Raw genomic sequence first — 27,863 nt, 5'->3', positions numbered from 1 at the left:
ATGGTTTAAAGGTACGAGTTTATAAACTGTTCACAATCAGACATTTACATCTTGCAGAATATTAATACTTCACTTACTCATTTGCTCTACTTATAACTAATTTTATGGATTTTTCTGCTGCATGTCCCGTACCTGAGATGAGTGACTCCATCCTCTCCCCCGGCCTTTCCTCTTGAAGATGCGTATAAGCCACAGTTCTGCAAGGCACCTACACACTCGCCTAACAGTAGACATGCGAGTACTCCCACAGAGCTCAATGTGTCTACATGTGTGCTTAAACTTAGGCGCATGCTTAATTACTTGGCTGAATTGAGGCCGTAAAGTCTAAGTTTCTGATCTGTGACATTCTTAGACTTGCATAATCCCATGTTGACCTAGGTCTTTTGCACCTCCCATCCCTCTCCACATGTATGGTTCTACATTCTCCCTTTTGTATGCTTCTCTGACATTGCCCCTTACACTTGGAACTCTCTCTCTTCTCTCATGTACCAAACAACCTGCATCTGTGCTTTCAAATCTTTTCTCAAAGCTAGCTGAGAATGGGGAATTGAACCTGTGCTCTTCAGCTCCACGAACACAGGCCTCCTGCACTTAAACAAAAAGAAAGCCTCTTTAGCTAGTAGTAAGTAGCATGATCCAGCAAAGCACTGTCGTCCCTTCTTACAACACCCATGTCCCATTCTGACATCAGTTTTGCCACTCTAGCAAGCAGAAGTCCGGGGCCTTGCAGGTCGGCTTCCTAGGGAAGGAGAAATCAGTGATACAGAGTCCAGGTACATGCACACACACACACACACACACACACACAGGAAAGAGATGGCCACACAACATGCAGGAAACAAGACTGAGGCAAGGTGGGGGTAGGCAGGGCCGGCTCCAGGCACCAGCTTGTCAAGCAGGTGCTTGGGGCGGCCGCTCCGGAGAGGGGCGGCACGTCCAAGTATTCGGCGGCAATTCGGCGGACGGTCCCTCACTCCCGCTGGGAGCAAAGGACCTTCCGCCGAATTGCTCCCACAGATCGCGATCGCGCTTTTTTTTTTTTTGGGTGCTTGGGGCAGCCAAAACCCTGGAGCCGGCCCTGGGGATAGGGGTTGGGGGTTCTCCGGGGAGAAGAGACCCAGTGAGACTGTGGGATACTGCAGGGGGCAGAACCCCAAGAGAAGGGGCACCGGGGTCGGGGAGGGAGACGGGGGCCAGCGGCAGGCGAGACACGGGCCTGCAGAGGGTGCTCTGAGCTGGAAGAGCTAATTCCCAGGATGACCAGAAGGAGGTGCCGCACCGATGAGTCGTCGCCTTGCCACATGGCTGAATGGCCTTGCATTCCACGAATTTAATGGGATTATTCTGTAAGAAAAAATGTTGCGACAATCAACCATAGCTTCAGTAGCACTGAAGAGGAGGAGCTCCTTGCATGGTAAGATACTATTCAGGTGGGGGGCATGGATCAGCATTCACGTCACACTCCCCATCAGTACCTGGGCTGGGCTGCGGAAGCCAATGATCCAACCAGCAGACCAAATTCAGTGATGAATCCTGGTCACATGCCAACTGAGGCATGCTGTGCATAGGCTAAGAAGACTACTCAGGTACAGATAAAGTGAAAATAAAACACATTATTTTTGATTACAAATGAACATCAGTCCCTATAAAACTTAGTATAACAGAGACTTACTGTTTCTCTTAGAGTACCCCTAAAACCTTCTCTGATTCTCCCGCTGAAGAACTGGGAAATCCTGTCTTTTCTGAAGTAGTATATAAGGAGAAGTCAGCATCCTTGACAAAAAGCTATTCAAGCCCTCTCAGCGCTTTTATTCTTTCTTCTTTAACACTATCCACTATGAATCTCCTGGTAGTGATGTCCAGTTCTGAGGTGTCTCTGGGAGTGAATTAATCCCCATAGACAAGTTGTGTAGAATGTGTATCTTGGTTGCCTGAGCAATACTGCTGAGACAACTTTGCAGGTTCTACGGCACCTGGCCAGCACACTCATTCATCACAAAGGGCACCAGCAGTCATTAGCCACTGAAAACACAGCAAAACTCTACTAGTATATGTCACGTCATTAAGCAGTAAGAGATGTCTATGGATTGAATCCTGCAATGGGCTGTACCTGCATGTTGGGATCCACCAGTACAGAGCTCATTGCAGGATTATGGCCTATGTGAACACTCAGGGAACTCTGACTAGGAAGAAAAGGGGGACAAATAGGGGAAAGAAAACATGCTTGAACAAAAGCCCAATTTTTAAATGGAATAGCTGTGAGAGGACCTATATACAAGTTGATTGATGCTCAGTTCTATTGAGTACACACAACTCCAACTGAAGTTAATGGGATCTGCTTGTACTGCACATCTTTGACAATCAAGTCACATATTTACTTTAAACACTTTAGTCTTCCCCTCAAAAATCAATCCTTCAGCTCCTTAACCAATTTTCCACCTCTCATCCTTAATATATGTATGAGGATACTTAATTTAAAATCAGAGTGAGACAAATAGCATAATAATAATACATTAAGTGTGGATACAAATCTGTACAAATGCCTGTGTAATGTTTGAAAACATCACTTAGTGAGTTGTCTAGAAGATCAAACTCCAGCTATAAGGTATAAATGTAAGTGTCAATAACATTGTTTATTACATACATATATGCATCAGAATTTCTTATGCCTATAGAAAGAATGTGTTATTTCTATGACTCATATCTTCCATTCACACACTCTAATTAGCAGGTAGAGAACATAAGTTTATATTTATTGTCCAGGATAGTCGTTTCTTTAGAGCAAATGGATTTTCCTGAAGAAAGATTTAACTGCTGCCTCCAGGCTACTCTTAGAAATAAGATGATGAATTTCCTTGATTAATCTATCTACCATAAACAATGTTCAGATCCATAGATGGACACTATTATCTCAGCACCGAGCTATTAAATGTGACTCTGTATTTAGCAGAAGGGAGGAGAATATTGTAGCACAAGCAGTACTGCATCTGGTTCTCCTGTCCAAAACACGTCAGAGGAGACTAATGATAATCCTATTATTAGTGGTGGCAACCCACAATATGGTTGCATGGAAAGAAGAGGGAGCTCATGATCTGTAGCCTTTCATTCTTCCATACAAGTCATTAAGGCCCATGTTATAGTGAAGTGTTTCCCCCATACACACACAATTGTTGCTAAACGTGGAGATTAACTAGAAGCAGAATTCAGACAAAGTAGGATTCTCATTCTTCTTCTCTAGACAAGGAATTTTGCTATGTCCTAATTATCTATGTGCCTCCTTTTGCAGTCCTGACAGGTACATAACACCCATTGGAGTCAATAAGAGTTTAAAGGTTGCAAGATCAGGTCCTGTAATCTGGCTCTTCTGTATATGTATTGTTTGATTGTGCTCTCCTCACAACACAAAAACTGACCACAACACAATAAAACAAAAAGACAATCAGCACCATATAATTTAGCCATAAAACTAAACCATCAAACAATCCTAGCCTCCTGAAAACAAATCTCTAATCAATTATTGGACTCCCATTCAAACTCAAGCTCTGATGGAACAGTGAGCCAGTGTATTCCAAAGCCGAAGACCCTCCCACCAGAATGTTCTTCCACCCAACTCCACAAGTTCCAACCTAGGTACAGAGAAGAATATATTCTGCAATAATGACTGAAGAATTTCAAACAGTATTGCCTATGATACAATAGTTACAAAGGATTTAGAATAGAATTTTTATGCTTAACTTACTCATAATGTCTCCTTTACCTTTAGAGACTGGGTGGGATCAGAAAAAAATTATATTAATCATCATTGTAATTATGAAGTGCATTTATTTTGGGTGATCCCCATGAGCAATTGTATTTGCTTTCCATGTACATTCAATCGTTCAAGTTTTAGAAGCAAAAGATGTTCACAGAAAATGCATTTCATAGTTGCCTGTGTGATTATTTGTGGAAACCAAATAATAAAATCTCATGCATGAGTATTTGCAGCTGCAGAGCTCGCGTGCTCATGCACTCAAGGCACTGAAACAACACTATATGATGACGTATCCAACCAATCACAACTAAGCAAAATAGCTTGAATTTAGCACATTGAATACTGAATATTTGTGGATTGCTATTTGTTATTATCCATAGAAGGGAAAAATAGGGAAAAATGTTCAATGAATCTGAACAAATATATCCGAGGAAACTGATCTGCTCGGGGATATTTGAGAGTAGAAGAGGTGACTAAATTTGTCAGATACACTATTCACTGTGAATTATTTTGTTCAGAATATTAGGTAATATCTTGAGATTATGTTATTTTATGTATAGGTTTGTCGGGGAAATAAAACATGTGGTTGGACATGAGACAGGGATGTAATATTTGAGGATTCTGTAAAGACGCATTGGACTTTCCTGCAGTGGCCTTCAAAGAGCACCTACTATGCTTATCAGCGAGCACCCTAGCTCCAGGGTTCCTGGAACAAATGAGCAGAGTAAAGGGTGATATGAGGTAAAATTTCCATGTCCAAACCTTGGTGATGGCAGTAGTTACCTGAGCTCTAGCAGTGGAAACCTGAGGTCGTGACACAACTCACTGGGTACAGCTCTAAACTAGTGAGGGTGGCATTCATGAAGTTTGGATAAGAATCCAAAATGTATACAAACTTATTTCAATCTCTTTCATTTTTACATAGGCTGGGCATCTCATGAAGTCAGACATTTTTATAAGATTTCTAAGCACAGGCTTATTTGATTGCATCGAGCATACAACAAACAAACAAAAAACATATCCAACCAACCCTGTCTGACATAGTATTTCTGCACTTCCGTCTGAAACCATAAATCACAAAGAGAACACAAAAATTAATACCAAAAAATTAAATAAAAGTTCAAAAAAAGTCTGTAGTTCAATCTGTTGGCTCTTGCACTGGACAAAGTTTGAAGTCAGTTTGTATGTTGCTCAAATCAGCACATCCATGGTTAAAATGTCTAAGTTATAAAACATACTCTCCATATTTATTTATTTCACAAAGCTTTCCAACGTGCCTATGACAATGAAATGCTCCATGATGTTTCAAACTGCATGACGCTATATGTCTTCAGAAAAGAGTTATTGAGTGATCTGGTTGGCTGGACATTGTGAAGGACTTCTTGATGTTTAATATATGCACAATAATTCAGAAGAGATTAAACCATAGTCCCCTCTAAGGGCCCTCATGGATTCTTAAGCATTTAAGGAGGAGATAAATAGCCTTTTATTTATAAAAGGGGCACCAGTCGGGAAACAACAATACCCATGATGGCTGGCTTCTTCTACTTTAAGAAAAAGAGGCACATTAGTATTCTACTAATAGATAAAATGTCAAAGGAAAGTTCACCCTTCTTCATAATACTGCAATTAGTATTTCATATACTATAATTTTGCTCTTGATGAGATAAGCACTTTCTGAGGAAATTTCAATATCTATATTGCTAGTGTGAGCAAAAAAAGCAATTTAAAGTGACAAATTTTAATACATAATGGCTGTTCCAACCTTTTGATACAGTGGCATGAATATCAAAATTCTTGAGAGTAAAAACAGGTTTTAGTTGCCTTCAAGGGTTTGGTGACTTTATAGCAGTGACAACACTCAATGTTCAACCTTCCCCCATATTCTTTATTTTTCCTGGTCCCGTTTGTTGAAAGCATCCTTAACTCTGCCTTACTTTGACAGAAAAACTCGGTTTTCTCTGCCCTAACCTAAAAGCCTGAGGGTCATTACTGATTTTATTTGGAGGAGTCTAAATGTCACTCAGCGTACGTGTTTCTCTCTCTTCAGCGGATGCCAGTTGTTTAGAAAGAAAAAGCTACAAAGAATGTTCCAAAAATCCAGTGTGTCTGTAAGATGGGGTGGCTGAAGACAATAGAGTATATTCTCTCTTATCTTCTTGAAATACAGGGACGTGTGTATGTAATTGAAAGGCAAACTAATTCTTTTCTTGATGTGCTTTAATCTCTGCTCATCAAGATGGTACCATACCCCACAGCATTTTTAGAGGGCTTGATTTATTTCAGTCTTTTTCAGGGCCAAATTCAGTTATTGTAGATTAAATAAGTAGTAGTAGTAATGGAATAATTTCTACAAAAACATTAGAGAGTAGAAATACATTATTACTAGAGCCATGAAAAATTCTCTCAAGGCAACAGAAACTGTGCAAGTTTCATGTCATTTTGGGTTTCATTTTAGACCTGAAACTCTTAGGTCAGGTCCATTGAAAGGGAAGCTGTGCAAGCATTTCAAGCAAACCCAGGCCCCATATTTATCTTAACTTGGGTTTCTGGATTTTATGTCAAAACTATATGAAGCTCAGTGATTCTGACTGAGGTTATAATGATATTTGGAGCTGGCCCAAATCTTATCCCCAGACTTTACAGGTGTGCACCTACATGAACCAAATCTTACTGAGTCACTATGAAGAGAAACAGGAATTTTGCAGAGCTGAAGTGATACATTTCAAATCTGTGCTCTTTGCAAAACACAAAACAGTCAGAAATGCAACCTGCAGTGTGTTCTAAAACAGACCAATCTCTAGAGCCTTCACAAGAATAAATGCTCTTTGATTCCTAATCCACTCTAATGGTGGCCTCCAACCTTAGGGCCAGATTGTGAGCCACCCTGGGCACCCATACAGGATAGCGAGGAGGCATAAGGCTCTCCCATATGAGACCTAGTAGGCATCCTATATTCATTCACGCTTTGCCTCTGCCCCCTCCCCCACTACAAGCACATGTGGGGAGTGGAAGCAAAGAGTGAATGAGGCCTTAGCTCAGCCCCCACAACCCTGCCCATTGTGTACAGTTGTGTTGTATTAATACAATTAAGACAGATGATATGAAACAGAAACATTACACACATTGAAAGGATGAAAACCTGGCCCCATTGAAGTGAGTGGGGAATATTGCCATTGACTTTAGTGGAGTCAGGATTTCACCCAATATGTGTTATGTACTAAACATACCACGGCATTATTATTTGTTGATTGCTGCCATGGTAACAACCTGGACAGGTATATAACTCCACATATAGCTTTAGCGTTAGGAAGCAGGTAAATGGAAGACACATGCAGTTACAGTACAAACTCAGAGTTACGAGCACCATAGTTACGAACTGACCAGTCAACCACACACCTCATTTGGGCCTGGAAGTACGCAATCAGGCAGCAGCAGACACAGACACACACAAAAGCCAATACAGTGTAGTACTTGTTGAACAAACTATGAAAAAATAAAGGGAAAGTTTAAAAAAATAGATTTGACAAGGTAAGGCAACTTTCTGTGCTTGCTTCATTTAAATTAAGCAGGTTAAAAGCAGCATTTTTCTTCTGCACAGTAAAGTTTCACAGCTGTATTAAGTCAATGTTCAGTTGTAAACTATTGAAATAACAGCCATAACATTTTATTCAGAGTTACGAACATTTCAGAGTTTCGGTGTTCGTAACTCAAAGGTTCTACTGTATTTTACATAGCAGCCATGGAAGGGCATGCCATGGCAACTGCATTAGAAATAATACATCATGTCTCTACTACTTCAGGCAGAAAGGGAGGGTGTCTAGGAGCTAGAGGAGGAAATTAGGAGTCATGACTCCTGACTAGGACACTGCTTTGTCACAGATGCTCTGCGCGACCTTGGGCAAGTCCTAATCTCTCAAGCGTGTCTTCAGTAGGGAAGAACATATTAACTAACTCCTGTTAAAAATCCTAATGTGGACAGGGCAATTTGTATTTCAACTAGAGCTGGTTAGAAATTTTCCAATCCAACATTTTTCCCAATCAAAACATTCCATGAGAAGATGTTGATTTTGATTAAACCTCTGACAGAATCTGCCAGCTTTTCCTGACAAGCTTGCCTGCCCACCTGGCTCTTTCGCCACCTACCTGGTGACTCCAGGCTCACAGGCATCTTGGGTCTCAGGCAGCCAATGGGGAGCCTGGAAGCCTAAGAGTCCAGGGAGCAGATTTCATTCAACATTTTGAAAACATTTCAGGGTTTCCAAAATGAAATATTGCCCAATTTCAGTTGTGTGGGAAACTTGGACAATTTGGCTTTTTGTCCCAATTCTGGAATAATTTTTTTCAAACACTATAAATTTTCCATTGGAGTGAAATTCAGTGTCATGACTGGCTCTACTTTCAACATGTTTTAGTTAGCTGGTGGAGTCAACTCTCAGCTCCTTAGAGCTTGTCTACCCACAAAGTTATACTTCTTTAACTATACCAACATAGTTACTCCAGTTCAACTCCCCTAGTGCTGATTTACACATATACCAGCATAGGGCACTTTTATTCCAGTATAACTGCATCCACATTAGGACCGGGACCAGTATAAATAAATCAGTGAAAAATCACCCCTTAACCAGCATATTTGTACCAATATCAAATGTATGTGTAGACCAGATGTTAGTGAACATGTTTTAAACATTCACCTTTTCCCCAGTAAAGACAAAGCCTCAAGGCATGTTTACATTACATCTTCACTAATAAAAAAAGGTGTATCTTTTAGAACAAGACAGCTAACAGGAGACAGGCAGTGCTTAATTTGTGCCATGGCTTGCCAGGGCTGAGCCCCGGCACTTCTAGGTTTGGCTGTTCATAGCCCCAGCACCTGTGGACTTGCCGCTTCACTTATGAAAGTAAAAATCTTGCTTGAGCCCTGGCAACTAATTGCTTGAGCCCTGGCACCTCTTTCATTACAATATAAACACTGGAGACGGGTATCCCCCTTCTAGAATCCTAATGACGACAAAGCAAGTGGCAGTTTTACTTTGATGCAGCAGGTTGAAGTAAATTCTAGAAACCCCTTCCAGGTTTACCTCAACTAAATACAAGGCTCCCCAGGAATTTTTACCCTATCTTAATAATTCGTATGAAAAATACAAACTGTCTCATTTTTGCTAATATGTTACCTCATGTTATCTACCGGGTGCTAGCTAATAAGTTAAAAACATGCCTTTTTCCTAGTTAGACATACACTTATAGTTAGCGTAGGCTGATCCATCGAGTAAACCACAAATGTTGAGGGAATGCCTTGACGAGCATTTAGAAAGGTTAAAACTACCTCACATTAGCTGGTAATCAATTAACTTGAGATAAAAATGACTTGTGAAGATACAAACTCAATTTCATCATCCAAAGTGGATATAATAAACAAAACCCAGCTGTGCATACTCAGAGCTATGTTTCATGTAAAGCTATGAGGCATGCAAAGTAGATTATTATAATAAAAAATGTCCTCCATCGTGTAAATGATGTGCATTCTCCACTACATGTGGATACCATCTATGTATATGACTTGCATGAACCTGCGCACACACATTACACGGTTACATTTATAAAAAGTAATAGTAAGATGACAAAATGAAAAATAAATTACAAAGACATAATTTTTAGTAACTTTATGACAAGCACTAAATGTCTTCCAGTCAAGCGAGAGCAGAAAATGTGTTAGTTGCTTTTTAAACTATTACTCCAATAAAATGTAATTATAGTGATTAATTGCATAATGATTACAGTAATCACAGCCTATTCTTAGTTGATTAAGAAAGACAGAAGAAACTCAGAGAAAGCTTTCCAGTAAAATTAGCTATATTTATTTCATTTTATTTGGCATTTGGTAATTCTCTTAATAGAATCTTCCAAAGGGGATGCTTGAAAGGCTAACTTGCCAGTAACTATGAGTCTGATTCAAAGTCCATTGAAGAAGACTCACTTTTACTTCAATGGGCATTAAATGGGTCACATCAGCCTAAAATGCACAGTAAAGGCAATAGAACAATGGCGATAAAAAAGAGCAACTCTCCTGATCTGTAATATTAGTTCTGTTATTCATTTTTGAGTGGCCTGTGAACAGACATATAGCTCCCATTTTTCCAAAGTGGTCATTGATTTTCAGATGCTTCAGTTTTTGTACGTCCTACGTGAGACTCGTTGAACCTGATGTTCACTGGTGCTCAGCACCTGCAGCTCCCATTGACAGTAACTGGAGTTTGGGGCTCAGCATCTCTGAAAAATGAAGTACAAGATGTCTCGAGTACACGTGAAAACCGAGGCACCCGCAATCAAAAACTGAGACTGCAATTCCTCCATCACTTAGTTTTTCTTTTGGCAAAATGGGGATAATAGAATGTTTGAAAATCAATATTAAGTGCTAAGTATTATTATGAAGGAATGGCAAATTCTTAAATTCTTACATTTTCAGTCTCTTTTTTGCCTTTTAACTTTATTTTTTAACCTGAATTGGGCACTGCTGCTCTATACCTCCTTATGCCTCACAGGCTGTGTTTGAAACTATTTTTATTTACTTTCATTGATGTGCCATTTTCAGCAGAATATCTATATCTGGAGGGAGCTTGACTTCTCTGAAGAGCGGGCAGCAAAAGGACAGAGCATAGATACTGGCAGCATTTTGGAAACACTGGGGCAGGTCCTTACCTGATGTGAATGGTCATAACTCCGCTGAAGTCAATGGAGCTATGACAATGGACATCAGCTGAGGATCAATGACGTTCTGACAATAGATACTAGCTGAGGATCTGCACCTGTATGTGGATTCTCTGCCATGGACAACTCTGTAAAGAGAGAAAGAAAATCCTCTGCAAATAGGAGAAGATCCAGAGACTACATGAAGCCTATTAGGGACTTGGATACTGCTAGTAATCGATATTTTGTGGACTGTGCTTAGATACTACAGTGATGGACAGCAGTACAAAACCTTCGGCTAGATAGATAGGCAACTGCATGTCTGAAAATGTTGTCAACTGTTGGCTAATGTGGAAAACTGGTTAAGGCAAGTCTTTCATGGTAGCTAGTAGGTAAAGGCAGGATATTGTTTTAGGTGGCTCATTCCCTGTCTTTGTACAGAGTCTAGAAGAACGGGGCCCTGGTCCATGCCTTGACCTCATAGAAGGCACTGCGATGATATAAATAAATAAGAAATAATAATTGCATAATCAGCTCCTATAGAGTGAGCGTCCCATTCACATATTGGGAGGCTGATTATTGCCTGCTATCGTGGGACTATGTCGCCTAAATTGGAAATTGCAGCTAAGCCACAGGGTGAGTGTTTGTCCCTGGAATATACAGAATGCAGTTTGGAAACCTCAGTGATAGGTAATGTAAAAAGGCTAGACAGACAGATCAAGTAAACAGACCAAACAGACACATATAGGAATAAGGATATCAGGAGAGGGCCTTGCCTAGCTCAAGCTCAAGCAGGGTTTTCCATGCAAAGAGGCAGAATGCAAAAAAAGGTGCAAAGATAGTTGGAGGACAAAACCAAAAGGGTTTTGTTGGGGTTTTTTTTTTTGGTGGGGGTGGGAAGGGGCGGGGAGTTGTGTGTGTGAAAATTTTTGTTAGTGATTATGAAAATTCAGCTTGGCATGGAAACTCTCTTACCACTCCAGCTATGCTGGGGAGGCTTCATGTTACATATAGGGAGCAATCTTGCATTGGCATGAAGGAGATGATGATGATGACGACTGGTACTACAGTAGCCCCAACCATGATCAAAGTTCTGTTACAGTAGAGAGTACAAGAGAAGTGCCTGCCCCAAATGTGCTTGCCCTCTAAATAGACAAGACAGACAAAGTAGGAGAGAAATGGAGTCCCCCTCTTTTACAGACAAGGGGCAGAGAAATTAAATGAATTGCCCCAGGTTACATAGTAAGCCTGTGACAGGTAGAAAATGAACTCAGGGCCTGAACCCACAAGACCAGTCTTCCTCTCTGTGATGATCAATCTCAAGAGGAACCTTAGAGGACCCTACAGATCTTTTCCAACTTCTGATACTCTATGTGTACAGTATCTCTAAAATTAACAGAGATGAATACCAACATATAACAATAGTGATGAAAAAGAGAAAATGTTCTTTGGTACAATACCCCATGGATGGGAATGCTTAATACCGGTGTGGGAGTGCAGTAATTCATATATTCCATTACACTGTTTTATGGTCCTCTTGAGTTAAAAGGCATGCAATTATTGCAATTGTAGTTTCTTGTTATTATAAATGCATACAAGCATTAGAAGTGCATCTCACTCTCGCTATCTTTTCTGTCCAAGTACAGCCTTCAGTTTACTCCTTATTCCACATGATTCCACTAAATATATCCTTCTTGGCAAGGTTGTATTGAACCTGTCAATTTTATTTAAAGTAAAGTTGAACTGTGGAAAATCCAGGAGTATGTCAGCCAGCCAGGTATGGAAAGGTATTCAAGACAGGCCCTTGCTCCACTTAGCTGACTACAAATCCTCCAGACGTCGAGGAAAGAACAGAAAAGCAGATGATAAATGGCAAGTGAGAAACGGTACATTGATAAATGAGACTGCAAAGAAGAATACATCTCCAGCAAACCCTTCATTGTTGCCCGCAACTCCATTGAATTGCAGAGTGCTATTTATATAATCAAACCTGCCAGTAATCACTTAGCAGAAAGCATGGCCCTACATTAGTATGACTTTAGAAAGTGAAAGGAAATTGTAGCAGAGTGCTGAGAAAGTATTCAGGTTGTGCATGTCTCTCTGGGCAGGTGGATGTGTTTCTTGTCAACTATGGAGTGAGGGCCCGGGAATAACAAACCCTGGGATGAGAAGAATCAGCAGTATCATTTACACAACTGCAAAAAAAATCAGGGAAGGGGTTGGTGGGAGTGGAACACGGGTGATGTCTTAGTACCAGCTTGCTATTGTCATATTTGGGAGGCACATAAAGAATTAACTCAAGTTCTTTCATTCTTCAACCTGACTGAGCTTGGGTGGACATGCAACATCTAATTTTCAGTACCGGATGCACAGACCATTTAAGGATAGATCTATATTAGATATGGGCCAAAAAGGTGTCATTTGCATCTGGATTAATTTTAAGCTAAGACCGAGGTTGCAGATGGGAGATCCAATCACGGTTAGTGAACAGGAATGGATTTGATGAGACTGAAGTCTTGTGGGCTGTTCTTGAATGCCTCTGGCATGAAAAGTCATGAACTCAGATTCTACACATGCTGGGGACCAGTATCATCCCCCAAGACAGAAATGGTGGAAGTCTTTTGAGATTAGGTATTCACTGAGGCCAAAACCTCCTTAGAACCACAGCTCTGGGATTTTATCTGCATGTGAAAAACAAAAAGAAAATGGGGCTAAGACTCCAATCTGGAATCAAATCAACAGCAGCAGATTCATATCCAAGGACACAAACCCAACCCCCAGGCTCCTCAAATTTAAAGAGGTTCTGTTTCACGTTTTGGATTTTGGCCTCTCTCTAATGTTTGGCCTGGTCTACACACCAATTCTGAACCTGTATAACTATGTTGATTAGGGGTCTGATTTGTTCTACTAATATAGTTATAAAAGTACAATCCCCAGTGTGGGTGCAGTGGATAAAGGTGCATTACACTAGTATAGCTTCTTCTCTTTCCTATACAGGAATAAACTACATTGGTAGAAGTAGGTTTATTCTATCCACATGAGGTGGGTTGCACTGCTTTATCTATACTGGTATAGTTACAGTGATACAACTTGTATGTGAAGACAAACCCTTTAATCTGTTGATATTTCTATAGCTACATAAATTTTTAAAAATGTCTGTCTATTAGGGTGACCAGACAGCAAGTGTGAAAAATCAGGACGGGGGTGGGGGGTAATAGGAGCCTATATAAGAAAAAGCCCCAAATATCGGGACTGTCCCTATAAAATCGGGACATCTGGTCACTCTACTGTCTATAGACATCTCTTTCTGTCTATATGCCTTCACAAGTATATGTACTCAGACATATTTTATATACGACAAATTTTCTATTGTGGTTCCTAGTGGTTTTCAAAACTGAATTGTATGGTTCCTATTTGCAATGCAGCTGGTGAAAGAACCTCTACTCACCAGACAAAATGTTCATGCTTGCATTTATAATTCAATTTTAAATACCTCCAGGAGGATATGCAAATTATGGGTACTATGAAAAATCACATTGATTTACATTGCAATCGTTCTTTTAGTGATGGTCATGGAAGCTGCATGTCCATGAGTGCTTATTCTTATCAGACAGGATCACTGCAAAAGGGCTAACATTGCCCTGGTTTTGAAGAAGTCATTACGCCAGTGGAAGAATCAGAACACTCCCATGCACACTGTATCACACTGAAAAGCACCACAGACCTGGTGATGTTTCAGAGGTATTTGCTGTCTCTTTTTTGAACAAATACCTCATCTACTCATGACTACAACTCAAATTGAACTAGCAGCTCTGGAAATATTAGTGATCTGGCTCAGTCCATTGTCAGAAGGCAGGGATTCTCCTCATCTTGCAAAGGACCACTGCCACACCCACAAGGTTTTCCAGCTGCCCCTTTACCTCACTACCTCCCCTCCCAGGAGACTTTGGCACTCCCACTTCCTGCAGCTCCCTGCTCTGACTCACTGGGTCTCTTTCTCTTCCCCAGGACCAGGTGTCCTCTTTTAAAGCCTGTGTGGTCAGTTGATGCAGGACGGGTGCACTGGCCCTGCTCCCTCTTAAAGGGCTAGTGTCATCCTGAGACATTCATGCTTAACAGCATGGAAACGATTAATGGAAAAGATCATCACAACTAGTCCATCCCCACCCAATGATGGACTGCTCCTTACATGGTTCCAGGCCAAGCAACTCAGGGATGGAGATTTCTCTCTCTCTCTCTCTCTCTCTCTCTCTGTTTTTTAATTTTTCTGTTTTGTTTTCAAGAATCTGAGAATGCTGTGCAACCTTACAGATGGACGAATTATAATCAACATATTCTCCCTTCATTCTAGGTGTGGAATTCCCAGCAAGAAAATCTGTATGAAGCATGAGCACAGAATAAGCAGCAAAGATCCACCCTTGAGCTAGGTCTCTAGTAAGACCAGGGATGATAATTTTACTCTAGTATGTGCAGCACTGGGACATAAGGAAAACAAGTGAAAGGCACAGTAGTTCAAAATTTCTCCTTTTAAGCGGATTTAAGTCTGACCCTAAACTTTACTGTTAGAGCTGTGTGAAATTTAGGGTATCTCTGGTCTGCCCTGCAGTTTGGATTATGGAGGTGTGAACAGCAATGGATACCAAAGTGCTGTGCTGGAATTCACCCATACGGATGCTGCAGGTGCAAACTATAAGGTTCCTAGTTTGGGTGGGCGTAGTACTCTTCAAGAAGGTTTACATCAGGGGTAGGCCAACCTATGGCACGCGGGCCGAAGGCGACACGCAAGCTGATTTTCAGTGGCACTCACACTGCCCGGGTCCTGGCCATCGGTCCGGGGGGGCTCTGCATTTTAATTTAATTTTAAATGAAGCTTCTTAAACATTTAACCTTATTTACTTTACATACAACAATAGTTTAGTTATATATTATAGACTTATAGAAAGAGACCTTTGAAAAACGTTAAAATGTATTACTGGCACGCAAAACCTTAAATTAGAGTGAATAAATGAAGACTTCTGAAAGGTTGCCGATCCCTGGTTTACATTAATGGCAACTAGGAACCTTTCACTTCATGCCCCCAGCATCCACATGGGGGAGTAACAGCATAGCAGTTCAGTAAGTGGTACTATTTATACCCCTGTAATCAGAATTGCAGACCAGAGTAGAGACAGCCTTAGCGAACGTGCTTTGCGCATTTTCTTTGGGTTTGATTTGCACCGAGTTTTTCTTTAAAATTCAGGTAGAAATGAATAAAACCTTTGGTTTTAGAAAATCAAAGTCAGAGCATTTTGTATCCAGGAGATCTGAGGTAGAGTAGACGGAGCACAGGATTGTGAGCCAGGAATGCTTCGCATCTAGCCATTGCCCTGTTAGTGATATCCACTGCGGTCTTGGGAAAATCACTTGATTTCTATTTGCCATCTGCATGATGGATAATACCTTAAAATATAGGGATGTTGTAAGGACTAATTGCTTTAATGTGAAGCACTTGGACAGCAAAAAGTTGTACAATTCAAGATGAGGTATGCTCATAGATCTGATTTTGGTCCATTTCCAATGAAAACTGAGATAGTTTTGGAAAACCACACTGGTTGGGTTTTTGTTTTGCAAAAAAACAGTGACTGTTCCTTTCCAAATCCTATTTCATCGGAACCGCCCTAAGACGTGCAGTATTTCAGATTAATGGTTACAGGTAGTGCCCATTTTTTATCTTTATATTTGAACAAACCCCAAACCTCATACTAAAACTCAGCTGGAACTGCTGTTACAGCTGGCATTGAGAGCAACTCATGCAAAGGAATGAATTACCCACAGTTTCAACTGGAACCATAAATCAGATCAGATTTGCCTGGAACTGGCTCAGAGTTGTTCCTAAAGTTCACAAAAGTTTTGCAAAACTTGGGCTGAATTTCAAATGTATAACAAAACTCAAAGCCAGGATTGTTTCACATGGTTGTGGGTTTGCTGATCAGCTTTTGCCCAATCCTAAGTATCATTGCATGGGATTTGTACTTGAATCCGTAGACTAATCTCAAGAATTCTCTATCATGACTACAGCAAGGCAGGAAACAGTTTTCCCATCCTACCAAAAATTTTGAGATTTAAAAAAAAAATTCCTGACCCAAATTGGGATGAAAAGTTGAAATCACGAAAACTTTCACAATCAGAAAATCCAAAATAGATGTGGGTTGGATTAATCCAAGTGTATGTTTTGATCATTTCCTTTTTGTTTGTTGAGTTTCTTTTAAAAAAAAAACTTTACATTAACTTAAATTGCTAAACAAAAAGTCATTTCAAACAGAAAATATTGAACATTTAATTTAGAAAATGTCAAAACAGAACACTTTGAAATGAGAAATTCATTGAAACTAACCCTTTTTGTGAAGTTTTGGTTTCAGTTAATTGCCTTCCATCCCCTGAAAAAAATATTGAAAAATTCTCAAACAGCCACAGCCCTGTGTTGGGAGCCATGAGGAATGGCATCACCCAAGGGAGACATTATGGCAGGGGTGGCCAACCTGTGGCTCCAGAGCTACATGTGTCTCTTCAGACGTTAATATGCGGCTCCTTGTATAGGCACCAACTCCGGGGCTGGAGCTACAGGCACCAACTTTCCAATGTGCCGGGGGGTGCTCACTGCTCAACCCCTGGTTCTGCCACAGGCCTTGCCCCCACTCCACCCCTTCCTGCCCCCTCCCCTGAGCCTGGCCTGCCCTCGCTCCTCCACCTCTCCCCCCAGAGCCTCCTGCACACCATGAAACAGCTGATTGGAAGGTTCGGGGAGGGATGGGGAGGCGCTGGACTGCCAGTGGGCGAGAGGCACTGGAAGCAGAGAGGAGCTGACGGTGGGCTGCTGATGTATTACTTTGGTAATGTACATTGGTAAATTCTGGCACCTTCTCAGGCTCAGGTTGGTCACCCCTGCATTATGGGGTAGGGAGGCCTAATAGCTCCTAGTTGTTTGTGGGGAGCAGACCAGCTACTACTCTCTTGTGGAGGATCCAGTGTGGGTTCAGGAAAGTGTGGGGACTGGTATCATTCCCAATTTTTGTAAAGAATCACAAAATGTGAAGGGTTCCTGTGTCCTGCCGGTTCAGCTACTTCAGAAACACAATCTCGCCCTGTATTACAATAGCTAGTGTACCCTATGTTTGAAGTAAAGGGAATGATTACCTCACTAAAACAAAACAAACAAAAAGCAACCAAGCCAGCAAACTTCCAATCAATCTCCAAAGATAAGAGGGCAAATCTAGCCACACTTACTCAGATTGCTGGCTATCATAAAAATGACTTTTTTTATTTTAAGAAGGGAGCTAACCCATTGCTTAATGCTGCATGTGGCATTAGGAGCTTTTGATCTGCCAAAACTCCTTAACTTCAGTCGTGCTGAGTCTGAAATTTTGAGAGACATTGTGCAGACAGCAAGCACAGTAGAAATGTGAAGGGTTGTATGAGAGTCAAGAGCAAAGTTAATTTTTTTTGAGTACCTGGGCTGCCCTAAACAGGGCTGGCTCCAGGCACCAGCTAAGGAAGCAGGTGCTTGGGGTGGCCAATACAAAGGGGCGGAACTCCGTCCGCTATTGGGGCAGCACATCTGTGTCTTCGGCGGGAATTCGGTGGCAGGTCCCTCAGTCCCTCTCTTCCTCTTTGAGCTGCCGCTGAAGTGCCGCTGAAGAGGAAGAGAGGGAGCGAAGGACCCGCTGCCGAACTGCCGCTGAAGAATGGAGCGGGGCAATTGAGCTGCTGTCGAAGTGCCACCGATCGGCTTTTTTTTTTTTTTCCCCCACCGCTTGAGGCAGCAGAAAACCTGGAGCCGGCCCCGGCCCCAAATAGACTTCTGCATGTTCCCAGCGCAGGTGTGTTAGCATTCTGTGGCGCTTGCAGCATTTCCAGCTGAAGGGACACACCCCGTGAAGGTGAGATAAGGCCTTAGTTTATTCTATAGATTGAACTGAAATGGATGGAGATGAAGATTTTCTAACCCACTGTGAATATTTTCTGGAATGTATTAGAGGAAAAGAGGGTTTTAAAAAATCAAACCACTGAAAATATTAAAAATTTCCATTTTGCAATGTTGAAAATTAATTACAGATGTGTCAAGCTCACCTCCTACATAGGTTGGAAGCTCATCAACCAGAAACATAGGAATTCGGAGATGATACAATTTATGATAAAATGAAATATTATATATAGTTAGATTGTGTGTATGTGTGTGTGTGCATGGGGGAAATCAATATTTTCCTCTTTAAAATCAGCTATTATTTTGCCTAAAAAGAAACACCTGAAAGCAGAAAATAAACATTTAAAAATGGAGATCCTGATTATGCCACAGATATTTCTTGACAGAACAAACTCATGAAACTGCCTACCCAGTAAAACTTTAATACTGTTTTGCCTCTCGCATTTTATACTGTTTGTGAACCTACCTGTAAAAGAACATCATGCATTTCAACGTCCTTGAATGAAGATCCTGTTCATAGAATCCAGGAGAAAGGAAACATTCAGCCCCCGTTTCTGATGTAAAACAGAGTTTCCCTGGTATATGAGTGTTCTGCCTACACGAACATACTGTACCTTGACTTCTGTAGAAATCAGCAATGGAATTTGTTGGGGGGGGTGGGGAGTTGGGCTGTAAAATTATGTATTTTCCACCACCTGTTTTCTGTTTCGGGGCAAACGGAGTCCCCAAAGATAAGCCCACGAACAGCTCATTGGAATAATTGAGAAGAGGAAAAAAAATCCCTATAGGCCCTATATGAATGCATTTTTTTAATGCCCATGTGTTTAAACTGTGTTTGACACACTATAGTGTATATTTTTGCATTTAGTTGGAGGTAATTTATTCCACATCTGTGTGATAATAAAAGGAGTTGGTGTGAATGGAAGATTCCTCTCAAACAGACACTCCGGCCACTTGCTGCATTTGTTTGTGGTTATGTAAGCAAAAAATGGCATGCATTACATTTTTATGATCCTTGCTATTTATTCTGTTTTTGTCAGACCTTTGGGAATGCATTCTATAAACTTTATTGAGACAAGATATCTAGAGGCGTTTGCATACTTGTGAGTTCAGCACAATATTACTTTTTAATACACTTTTGACTTTGCAGGGAGAAAATAGAGTAAAAAAATGTAAAACAGCAATATTTGAAGGTGTTTTGTTTTTCTTACCTGCCTTTTGCCTCCTTAGGTTAAAAACAGATAACGAGCAGATCATTTGAATGTAATAAACTAGAGAACACTAAGGTACAGCAAGTTTAAGTTCTGATTAGTTGTGTTGTTAGAAAATGTGATTTATAAACTGAGGTCTCAGTTCAGGAAAGCAATTAAGCACATGCTTTACTTTAAGCATATGCTTAAGTCCCAATATTTAACAAACACCCAGAACCAAAATCCCAGCCAAACACCCACACATTTTGAGGATGTTTGGAACTGCATTCTAACTTTGCAGGTGATTCCCATATCTATAGGGAGCCAGTCTTAAACCACGGATATAGACATACCTGAAGTTGGTGACAATGTGAATACAGATTCACTGGCAACTGAGGTCCACCTCTATCATGTTTAGATTACCTGGTGTTGGATATAGAGGGCCTGTTTTTTTCATTTACTTGCACCACTGTTACCCCCGAACAATCCCATTTACTTCATTGGCTTTGTACCAGTGTGAAAGCAGAATCAGGTCCAGAATTTTTAAATTTCTTCTCCAATTATAGAAATGGCTCTTTTCCATTCAGCTTTCACACAGAGCAATATTAGAAATAAACAGGGAAGTGGAAGGTGAGACGAGTCAAGGTCCATCAATGCTCCTCCCCTCCCACTACAACGGATGAGAACTGATCGTGCGTGGACTATGCCAACTGCATCCTAACAAATTATTCTGTTTAGAGCACCCCACACCCCGATAGCGTACAAAGGAAGATGAAACCATTCTTCATGCTTTGAGCAATTTTTTACCCAGGTCTTACAATGACATGTAAGAAAAGGAACCATAGGGTGACCAGACAGCAAATGTAAAAAATCAGGACGGGGGTGGGGAGTAATAGGAGCCTATATAAGAAAAAGGCCCCAAAATCGGGACTGTCCCTATAAAATCGGGCCATCTGGTCACCCTAAGGAACCATCCTGTCACAGGATGGCCATCTCCTTGTGGCTTTCTCTCCACCAATACACAGATATTACTCTTGATAGAAAATAGCCTAGAGGTGGCAAAATAAGAGACTTCGCCCCAAAGCAATAGCAAAGGGGCTTTGTTAAGGAAGCAATGGCAGAACAGTCCCACAATATGAAGAATCAGCACAGACATTACTACAGCCCATAGGATGCACTAATATCTCTGTCTGTTGTGCCTTTCTTCCACCATGTGGAGATTTAAGTCAATGGCTTTGCAGGGTGATAGATCCAGCAGCCTTGACTCTCCCCTCCTCATAGAATCATAGAATCATAGAATATCAGAGTTGGAAGGGACCTCAAGAGGTCATCTAGTCCAACCCCCTGCTCAAAGCAGGACCAATTCCCAGCTAAATCATCCCAGCCAGGGCTTTGTCAAGCCGGGCCTTAAAAACCTCCAAGGAAGGAGACTCCACCACCTCCCTAGGTAACGCATTCCAGTGTTTCACCACCCTCCTAGTGAAATAGTTTTTCCTGATATCCAACCTGGACCTCCCCCACTGCAACTTGAGACCATTGCTCCTTGTTCTGTCGTCTGCCACCACTGAGAACAGCCGAGCTCCATCCTCTTTGGAACCCCCCTTCAGGTAGTTCCTCCACCTCACCTCATTGCTTAGGCCACATTGCCATGGAGAACACTACCGCTGAGCTAGACTCTGTTCCATATAGGGGAATCACTCTTTTCAAGCTCCTATAAGCCTGCCCAACTTTGTTCTGGTAATGGTTAGGGCCTTAATATCATGGCAAACACAGGACACACGTCTAATGTGCATCTCTGCTCACGGGTATAGTTTCATATCTTTTTTCTTAATTCCCCACCCACCTACCCTCCACAGGATTTTAACTGTCCCTCCATCATAGTTTGGCACTTAATGTAAGAACCATGAATCAGCATAGAATGCACAGAATTATTTTTCTTATGTAAATGGCATTTAATGCTCCATTCCCTAAGTAAATCATTGTTTCAATGGAAGTTCAATACACTTATGAGGAAAAGCTAACCCAGTCCTGACAGTGCACAGGTGGAATGCTATCAGCCTGATTGCCTAGGGAGTATAAATGCATTAACAACTAATAGGATTATTGACCTTATGTCACAGAAATGAAATAATTTCAATTTTGTAATTCTGCTCTAATTGTCATAATGAAGAACTCCTTCCCTCCTTCCTTGACTTTCACGGGGAGTGGAAGTACATTCGAAAGAGAAGGACATGTATATAATCAAGCCCCAGGCTGGGTGGACCTCAAATGGCCAAGAACACATAAGTAGTTAATACAGAAAATTTTCATTTTTAAAATAGTTCCTGGATATGTATTTGACTAAGATACCACAATGGCTTTGAACAAATCAACAAGTCTAGTTATTAGTCACAGTCAAGAGGCCTGGATTCTATTCCGACCTCTGCCGTAACTTGCTGTGTCTCCTTAGCCAAGTTACTTCACCTCCCTATGTCCTAGTGTGGGGATAACACCACTTAGGCTAGGTCTATACTAGAAGGGGGGGGGTCGACCTAAGATACGCCAACTTCAGCTACGCTAATAGCGTGGCTGAAGTTGGCGTATCTTAAGGTCGATTTACCTGGCCATGATGACGGCGGCGAGTCACCGCTGCTGCTCCCCCGTCGACTCCGCTTCCGCCTCTCACCGCGGTGGAGTTCTGGAGTCGACGGCAGAGCGATCGGGGATCGATTTTATCGCGTCTACACTAGACGCGATAAATCGATCCCTGATATATTGATCACTACTCGCCGATCTGGCGGGTAGTGTAGACCTACCCTTAGTTACTTTTACTTTGTAAAGTACTTGGAGATCTATGGATAAAAAGCACTGAGTATTTAGAAGCCATTTGGATTGCTGGATTACTGTGTGTTCACCTGGGACATTAAGGAATACTATTCTTGTTTCAGAATGTTTACATAGCATCAAGGTTTTGACCAAAGCGTGGAAACTTTACTCTGATATGTGTCACCCTGGCTTGAACCAGGATGCACAACTTGGGTGATTTCCTGGTATCCAAATTTGCTGATAACTCTATATGCATATTAAGATTAAAAAAAAAAGTAAATGCACCTATTTGCTCATTCCTGTATCTCTTGATTGCTGCATAGAAATTGCTTTTTATTTGACCTCAACAGAAATAAGGATCTGAATTTGATTAGATTATTCCTTACTCTGCAATTAGGGCTTCTTCCAGTCACCACTGAGCCCTGACACAGAGAGTGAACCAAAATCAGAGTCCTTACTAAGGATTTACTACTAGAGCCTTATTTAGACAAACTCCTGTTAATGTCAATGGGAAGGGGGGCAAAGACATCAGGACTTGTTCTTTTATTACCCAATGGGCTGCCTTTGGCTCTTGAGCCACCCAGGAGTGTCAGTAAACATGTCTTTTGGGAATCCTCATCATATTCAGGGATCCTGTTCGATACTATGTGCCGAGAGCAGCTGCTACACTAACATTTTCATTCTTCCAGAGACGTGAGAGTCACAAAAATCCTGTGCAAATTTACAAGCCTCACGATATGACAATAAGGGCAGTTCTTCTTCCAAATATATTATAATGGAGGTTGGGTGAAATCTCATTGAAGCTGTTCGGTGCAATAGCCACCCTTCATTCAGGATACATTTAAGAAGCAGATACGTTCCTTTTTGGAGTAAGATAGCCAAAACAACAGGAGCCACCATTCAAAAGGCAAGCCAGGTGCAAGGCCAGTCAGCAACTGAGCAAGGTGGACAGAGGCTGTTTGCTGGGGACTGAATGTAAATGCAGGTGGTTGGGAATTATTTGGTGGAGGTGTGCTTGTGTTTGCAAGCAGAAGCACCCAGAAGCAGACAAAGAATACAGCAGAAAGCCAAGGAGACAGCAAGAGAAGCACTTGCAATGTGACCCTGACAGAAAGCCAAGGGAAAGGCTGGTAAAAGGCTTGCAGCTGTGCCTCCTGTTTGATTCCTATTGTGTTCTGGGAAATAGGACTTCATGTACATTCTTTGAAAATAAGCAGGACTGGATCAAAGATATACCTGTCTCCAACATCAATTTCTCCTCCTAATGGAAACAAGTCACCAGATATTGGCTAATTGCTGGGACAAGTGTCCTCTCCCCCTCTCCTCCCGCCAAAGAGCAGCACATTTTGCATTTTGGAGTACAACACAACTAGTCTGGTCTACTCCTACCTCTTGAGCACAGTTTGGTGTCTAACATAACTCTGTCCTAACACTGAATCCACACTGCAGACCCCTGAGCCCAGGGAATCTTTGATGCCAAAAGGAATTTGTACAGTCACAGAGATCACCTGTGAAAAAACCCCACTGACTTCATTAGGGCTCCACATAGACATAGGGGCATCTATAAACGAATCAGGGCCTAAGCTCCTTGTACATACTGAGAATGGTGTATTTAATCATATAAGCACAGAAATTAGCTATGATTTATGAGGTCATCTATCTAGTCCATCCCCCTGCCAGTACAGCATTAATCCCTCCAATACGTTTTCTAGTGCCTCGTGGATTACTGAAGTTTAGTAAAGTTTATACATAAGACAGAAATTTTGCTCAGCACTTGCTTTTAGTAAAATGTGCAAAAAAGCCAGCATAATAGGATTCAGATTTTATTTGGCAGGAATTGGGCCCAAGAGAGCCAATTCACTAACCTTTACAGCACACATTTCCTTTCACACAAGCGAAAGAAATGAGACACTTAATGCAACACTTGCTTTATTTTAGAAAATTACAAAACTTTTAACAATACAAAAAGGGCCCATTTTGATCATGGCTGCATGTTCCAAGCCAGTGTATAGTATACAATAAATAATCATTAAAAAGTTTTAGAAATGTACCGTTCGTTTTCAAATGGCAGGAGAGAAAAACAAAAATAAATAAATATATTTTGCCCAGTTAATGCCATTGACACTACAGGGCTTTGTGATTAAAGTCTACAGGAGAGGAATTCACTCACTTCATTGTATGATAGAATATCAGGGTTGGAAGGGACCTCAGGAGGTCATCTAATCCAACCCCTTGCTCAAAGCAGGACCAATTCCCAACTAAATCATCCCAGCCAGGGCTTTGTCAAGCCTGACCTTAAAAACCTCTAAGGAAGGAGATTCCACCACCTCCCTAGGTAACGCATTCCAGTGTTTCACCACCCTCCATCTAATCCAACCCCTTGCTCAAAACAGGACCAATTCCCAACTATTTTTTTTGCCCCAGATCCCTAAATGGCCCCCTCAAGGATTGAACTCACAATGGGTTTAGCAGGCCAATGCTCAAACCACTGAGCTATCCCTATCAACATGAAAGGCAGAGACTCAGTGAGTTCATCCTCAAAATACAAGGGTTCTATTTAAGTCTTACCGAAATACAGAAGATGCTGGGAAGGACCATTTAAAATATATTGGCATAAAACAGTTTTCTAAGAAGGCAGAAGTGGGATGCTAAAGAACAAATTAAAATCAAGCCAGGCTTGTGGGATCAGGTTGAGGCATTTGCATATTTTAGGGGCCGCTAGACTGAAAATAAAACAATGTTGTAAACGTTAGGTGTGTCAGATATGACAGGTAGAGCAATTTTAATAATAATTAAAAAAAAAGGATTCGGTTCTTATTTTAACAATGACTATCAGCTTTATTACATCTCTACCTTTCTGGTAGTCAGAGAATAACACAGAAAAAAGCTCATGGTATTATCTGAAATCTCATGACTCTCATGACACTTTCATTTCAATTTGCAAACCAAAGGTGTTCTGTTAAAGAATGGATGAAGATTCTTTCAGGTGCTTAAACCAAAATCTCTAAATCCTGAACTTTGGATCTGGAATATGCGGGAGAATTGGGTTGTAATCATGGTTCTGACACCAACTTGGCCTGTAACCTGGAGCAAAGTGAAGTAATGATAATGACTTCATAACTAATTTATTTCTAAAGTGCTATAAATGCAAAGTCTTATTAAGGTTAGCAAGTGATGGAGGAGGGAATGGAGCTTGGGACCACCTGACTTCTAGCCATATCATGAAAAGCAAGTGGCTTTTGGAGAGATACCGTGTCTGACAATCAGCATTCCTCTTCCACCACATGAGAGTTACATGGTTCCTTGTTTCTCACCCTTTCCGGTATGTGCTCACACAAACTGAAAAGCTCATCAGGGGAAACCCTGCAGCCACACTACAACCCAGCTGGATGCATGGCATTGCCAGTTGAGCTGCTGTTGTCTGCAATGGCATCCCTGGGTCACGGGAGTGCAGTGCCACTCACTCAGATTTGGTCTACCCGGACTCCTGTCACCATGACGGCTGGACCAAACTTGATTGGTGCTGGGACCCCAGAGGCTGGCGCTGGGGACCCCAGAGGCGAGCCCAGACAGCCCTGTGAGACAGGAGCTACAGGGGCTGCCACGTGACCCTTTGAAACACTCTGGCATTTCAACACTCCCCAATTTTGGGTTCCGACCCACGGGTTGAGAAACCCTGGCCTAGAGCACTCCATGTGGTTTAAAAAGACTTTGCCTCAATTCTGGAGCTCTGGATAAAAAGAAAATTAAAGAATAGATTGGATTGTATACATCCATTTTTATTGTAGTATGGAACAGCATTCTTGTTCTGTACATTGACATCTATTTGAGATATGGAGATTTTGTAGGTATATATATTTGTTATTCATCACTGCAAAAGCCATATATATATATATGAATAAAAGACATGTGCTAACCCATTTCCCCTTGTAAAATAACTCTGTCTAGATAAGATTTTGCATCTTTGATGTCTCTCTTTAGTATCTTTTGGATGATTAACCCTACTGTAGGACTAATAAATCTTCAGTTTTAAGCAATGATTTTTTTCTATGCTAAAAGGATACAGGAACATGATATTGAGCATAAATAACTTATGAAATCATTTTTGTTTGAAAGATGAAGTTACACTGAGTCTAAGAAAGTGCCAGAAAGTTGGTGGTAATGAATCTTAGCACATCTTATCTGGTCATTAAACATTCTGACACTGTCAATCCTACAGAAATGAAATTAAAGCAGTTTTATATAATTATGGAACGCGCCACTCCATCCTGAAAAACTGACTCACTTAAATGGGCTTTGATATTAATCAAACTTCTCTGCTTGAAAAAGCTTCTAAATTTAATGATCATGGTCTGCTGTTGAAATCAGACGTCATTCAAATTTGCTCCAAAGATGGACGTGTGTCTTTTTATTTTATGATTAGAACTTGGAAGAGAAGAAAGTTTCAATGGAAATAAAAAGTAAATATATGACATTAAAGATAAAACAAGACTGATAAAAAGAATCAAATAGCATTACTTTAATATTTCATATGTCCTCTATCAGGGAATTATTTTCTGCACTTGAAAGGAAAAGATGATTTGGTAGGTGTCATGTTCTTTGGTCACAAAAAGCTAATACATACTTTCAGTCTGAATGTCATTTATTTTAGATTGAGAAGATTGAGACAAAACAAGAAGGAACAAAAGTGAAGTCTCAATGGGAAAGTCCCTTATGTGTCTCCTTTGTAACATGCTGCATCAGACACTACTTCCCCAAATGGCAGCTTCACAGTCAGCCAACTTCTAAAAATGTAAAGAGAGAGTACGAGATATTCAGCTGATGTAAACCAGCATAATTTCACGGCAGTCGTTTAAATGGAAAGAGAATATATAGTAATTTAAGTCAATGGAGCTATGCCAATTTACACCAAGTGGGGATCATAGAAAAAAAGAAATAAGTTAAATAACTACATACAACCCAGTAAGTCTTCATACGTGCTCTGATCTGTCATTCTAATGGACACTCTAGGCAGTTAGCTGCCTATGCTGCTTACATTCCAGACCACCTCTGGAAGCCAAAGGTAAATAAAGGGTGCAAGATCTAACAGGAAAACAATCAGTTGGAGTTGCCTCTTTGTGCAGCTGTAGTAGTGATCGACAGCCTGCCTTAATCTCTCGACTGATTCACAGAACAACCCTAACCTTCCTTTGGAGGGTGAATAAGGTCACTCATATTTTGGATAGTGGCTGTAGCCAAATCAGCAGATGGGGGCTTCCTCCTCTGATTGCTGTGTTAGGGTTGATGGATCACTCCTCTCTCCTTCAGGGCTCTCCTCGATTTCAGAATTCAAACTTTTTAACTAGCTCTGTGTTGCCCAAGGTCATTTTCAGGAGTCCATTAGTTGGGTCATATGCCATAGTAAGGTCCTGTTTATAAATAGTTTATAAAGGGTTAATAAATTATTAATAGACGTTATAAATCTACTGCA

The 27,863-nt window shown here is 41.1% G+C and overlaps 1 long non-coding RNA gene across 3 annotated transcripts in view; it reads right to left on the bottom strand.

Moving 5' to 3' along the window:
• Positions 1-27,863, bottom strand: part of LOC135983513 (uncharacterized) — a 371,844-nt gene that overhangs the window by 176,723 nt on the left and 167,258 nt on the right. For 2 of the 3 annotated variants that reach the window (XR_010601191.1, XR_010601192.1), the window contains exon 3: positions 10,451-10,587. The exons of the other annotated variant lie outside the window; for it this stretch is intronic. This is a non-coding gene — a long non-coding RNA (uncharacterized LOC135983513). Of the gene's footprint in view, positions 1-10,450; positions 10,588-27,863 lie in introns of those variants that run through there. 3 annotated transcript variants of the gene reach the window in all.

This window comes from Chrysemys picta, chromosome 1 (genome assembly GCF_011386835.1).
Source record: "Chrysemys picta bellii isolate R12L10 chromosome 1, ASM1138683v2, whole genome shotgun sequence".
Classification (NCBI taxonomy): domain Eukaryota; kingdom Metazoa; phylum Chordata; order Testudines; family Emydidae; genus Chrysemys; species Chrysemys picta.
Note: the sequence above shows the minus strand (reverse complement) of the source record. Positions and strands in the feature narration are given on the sequence as shown.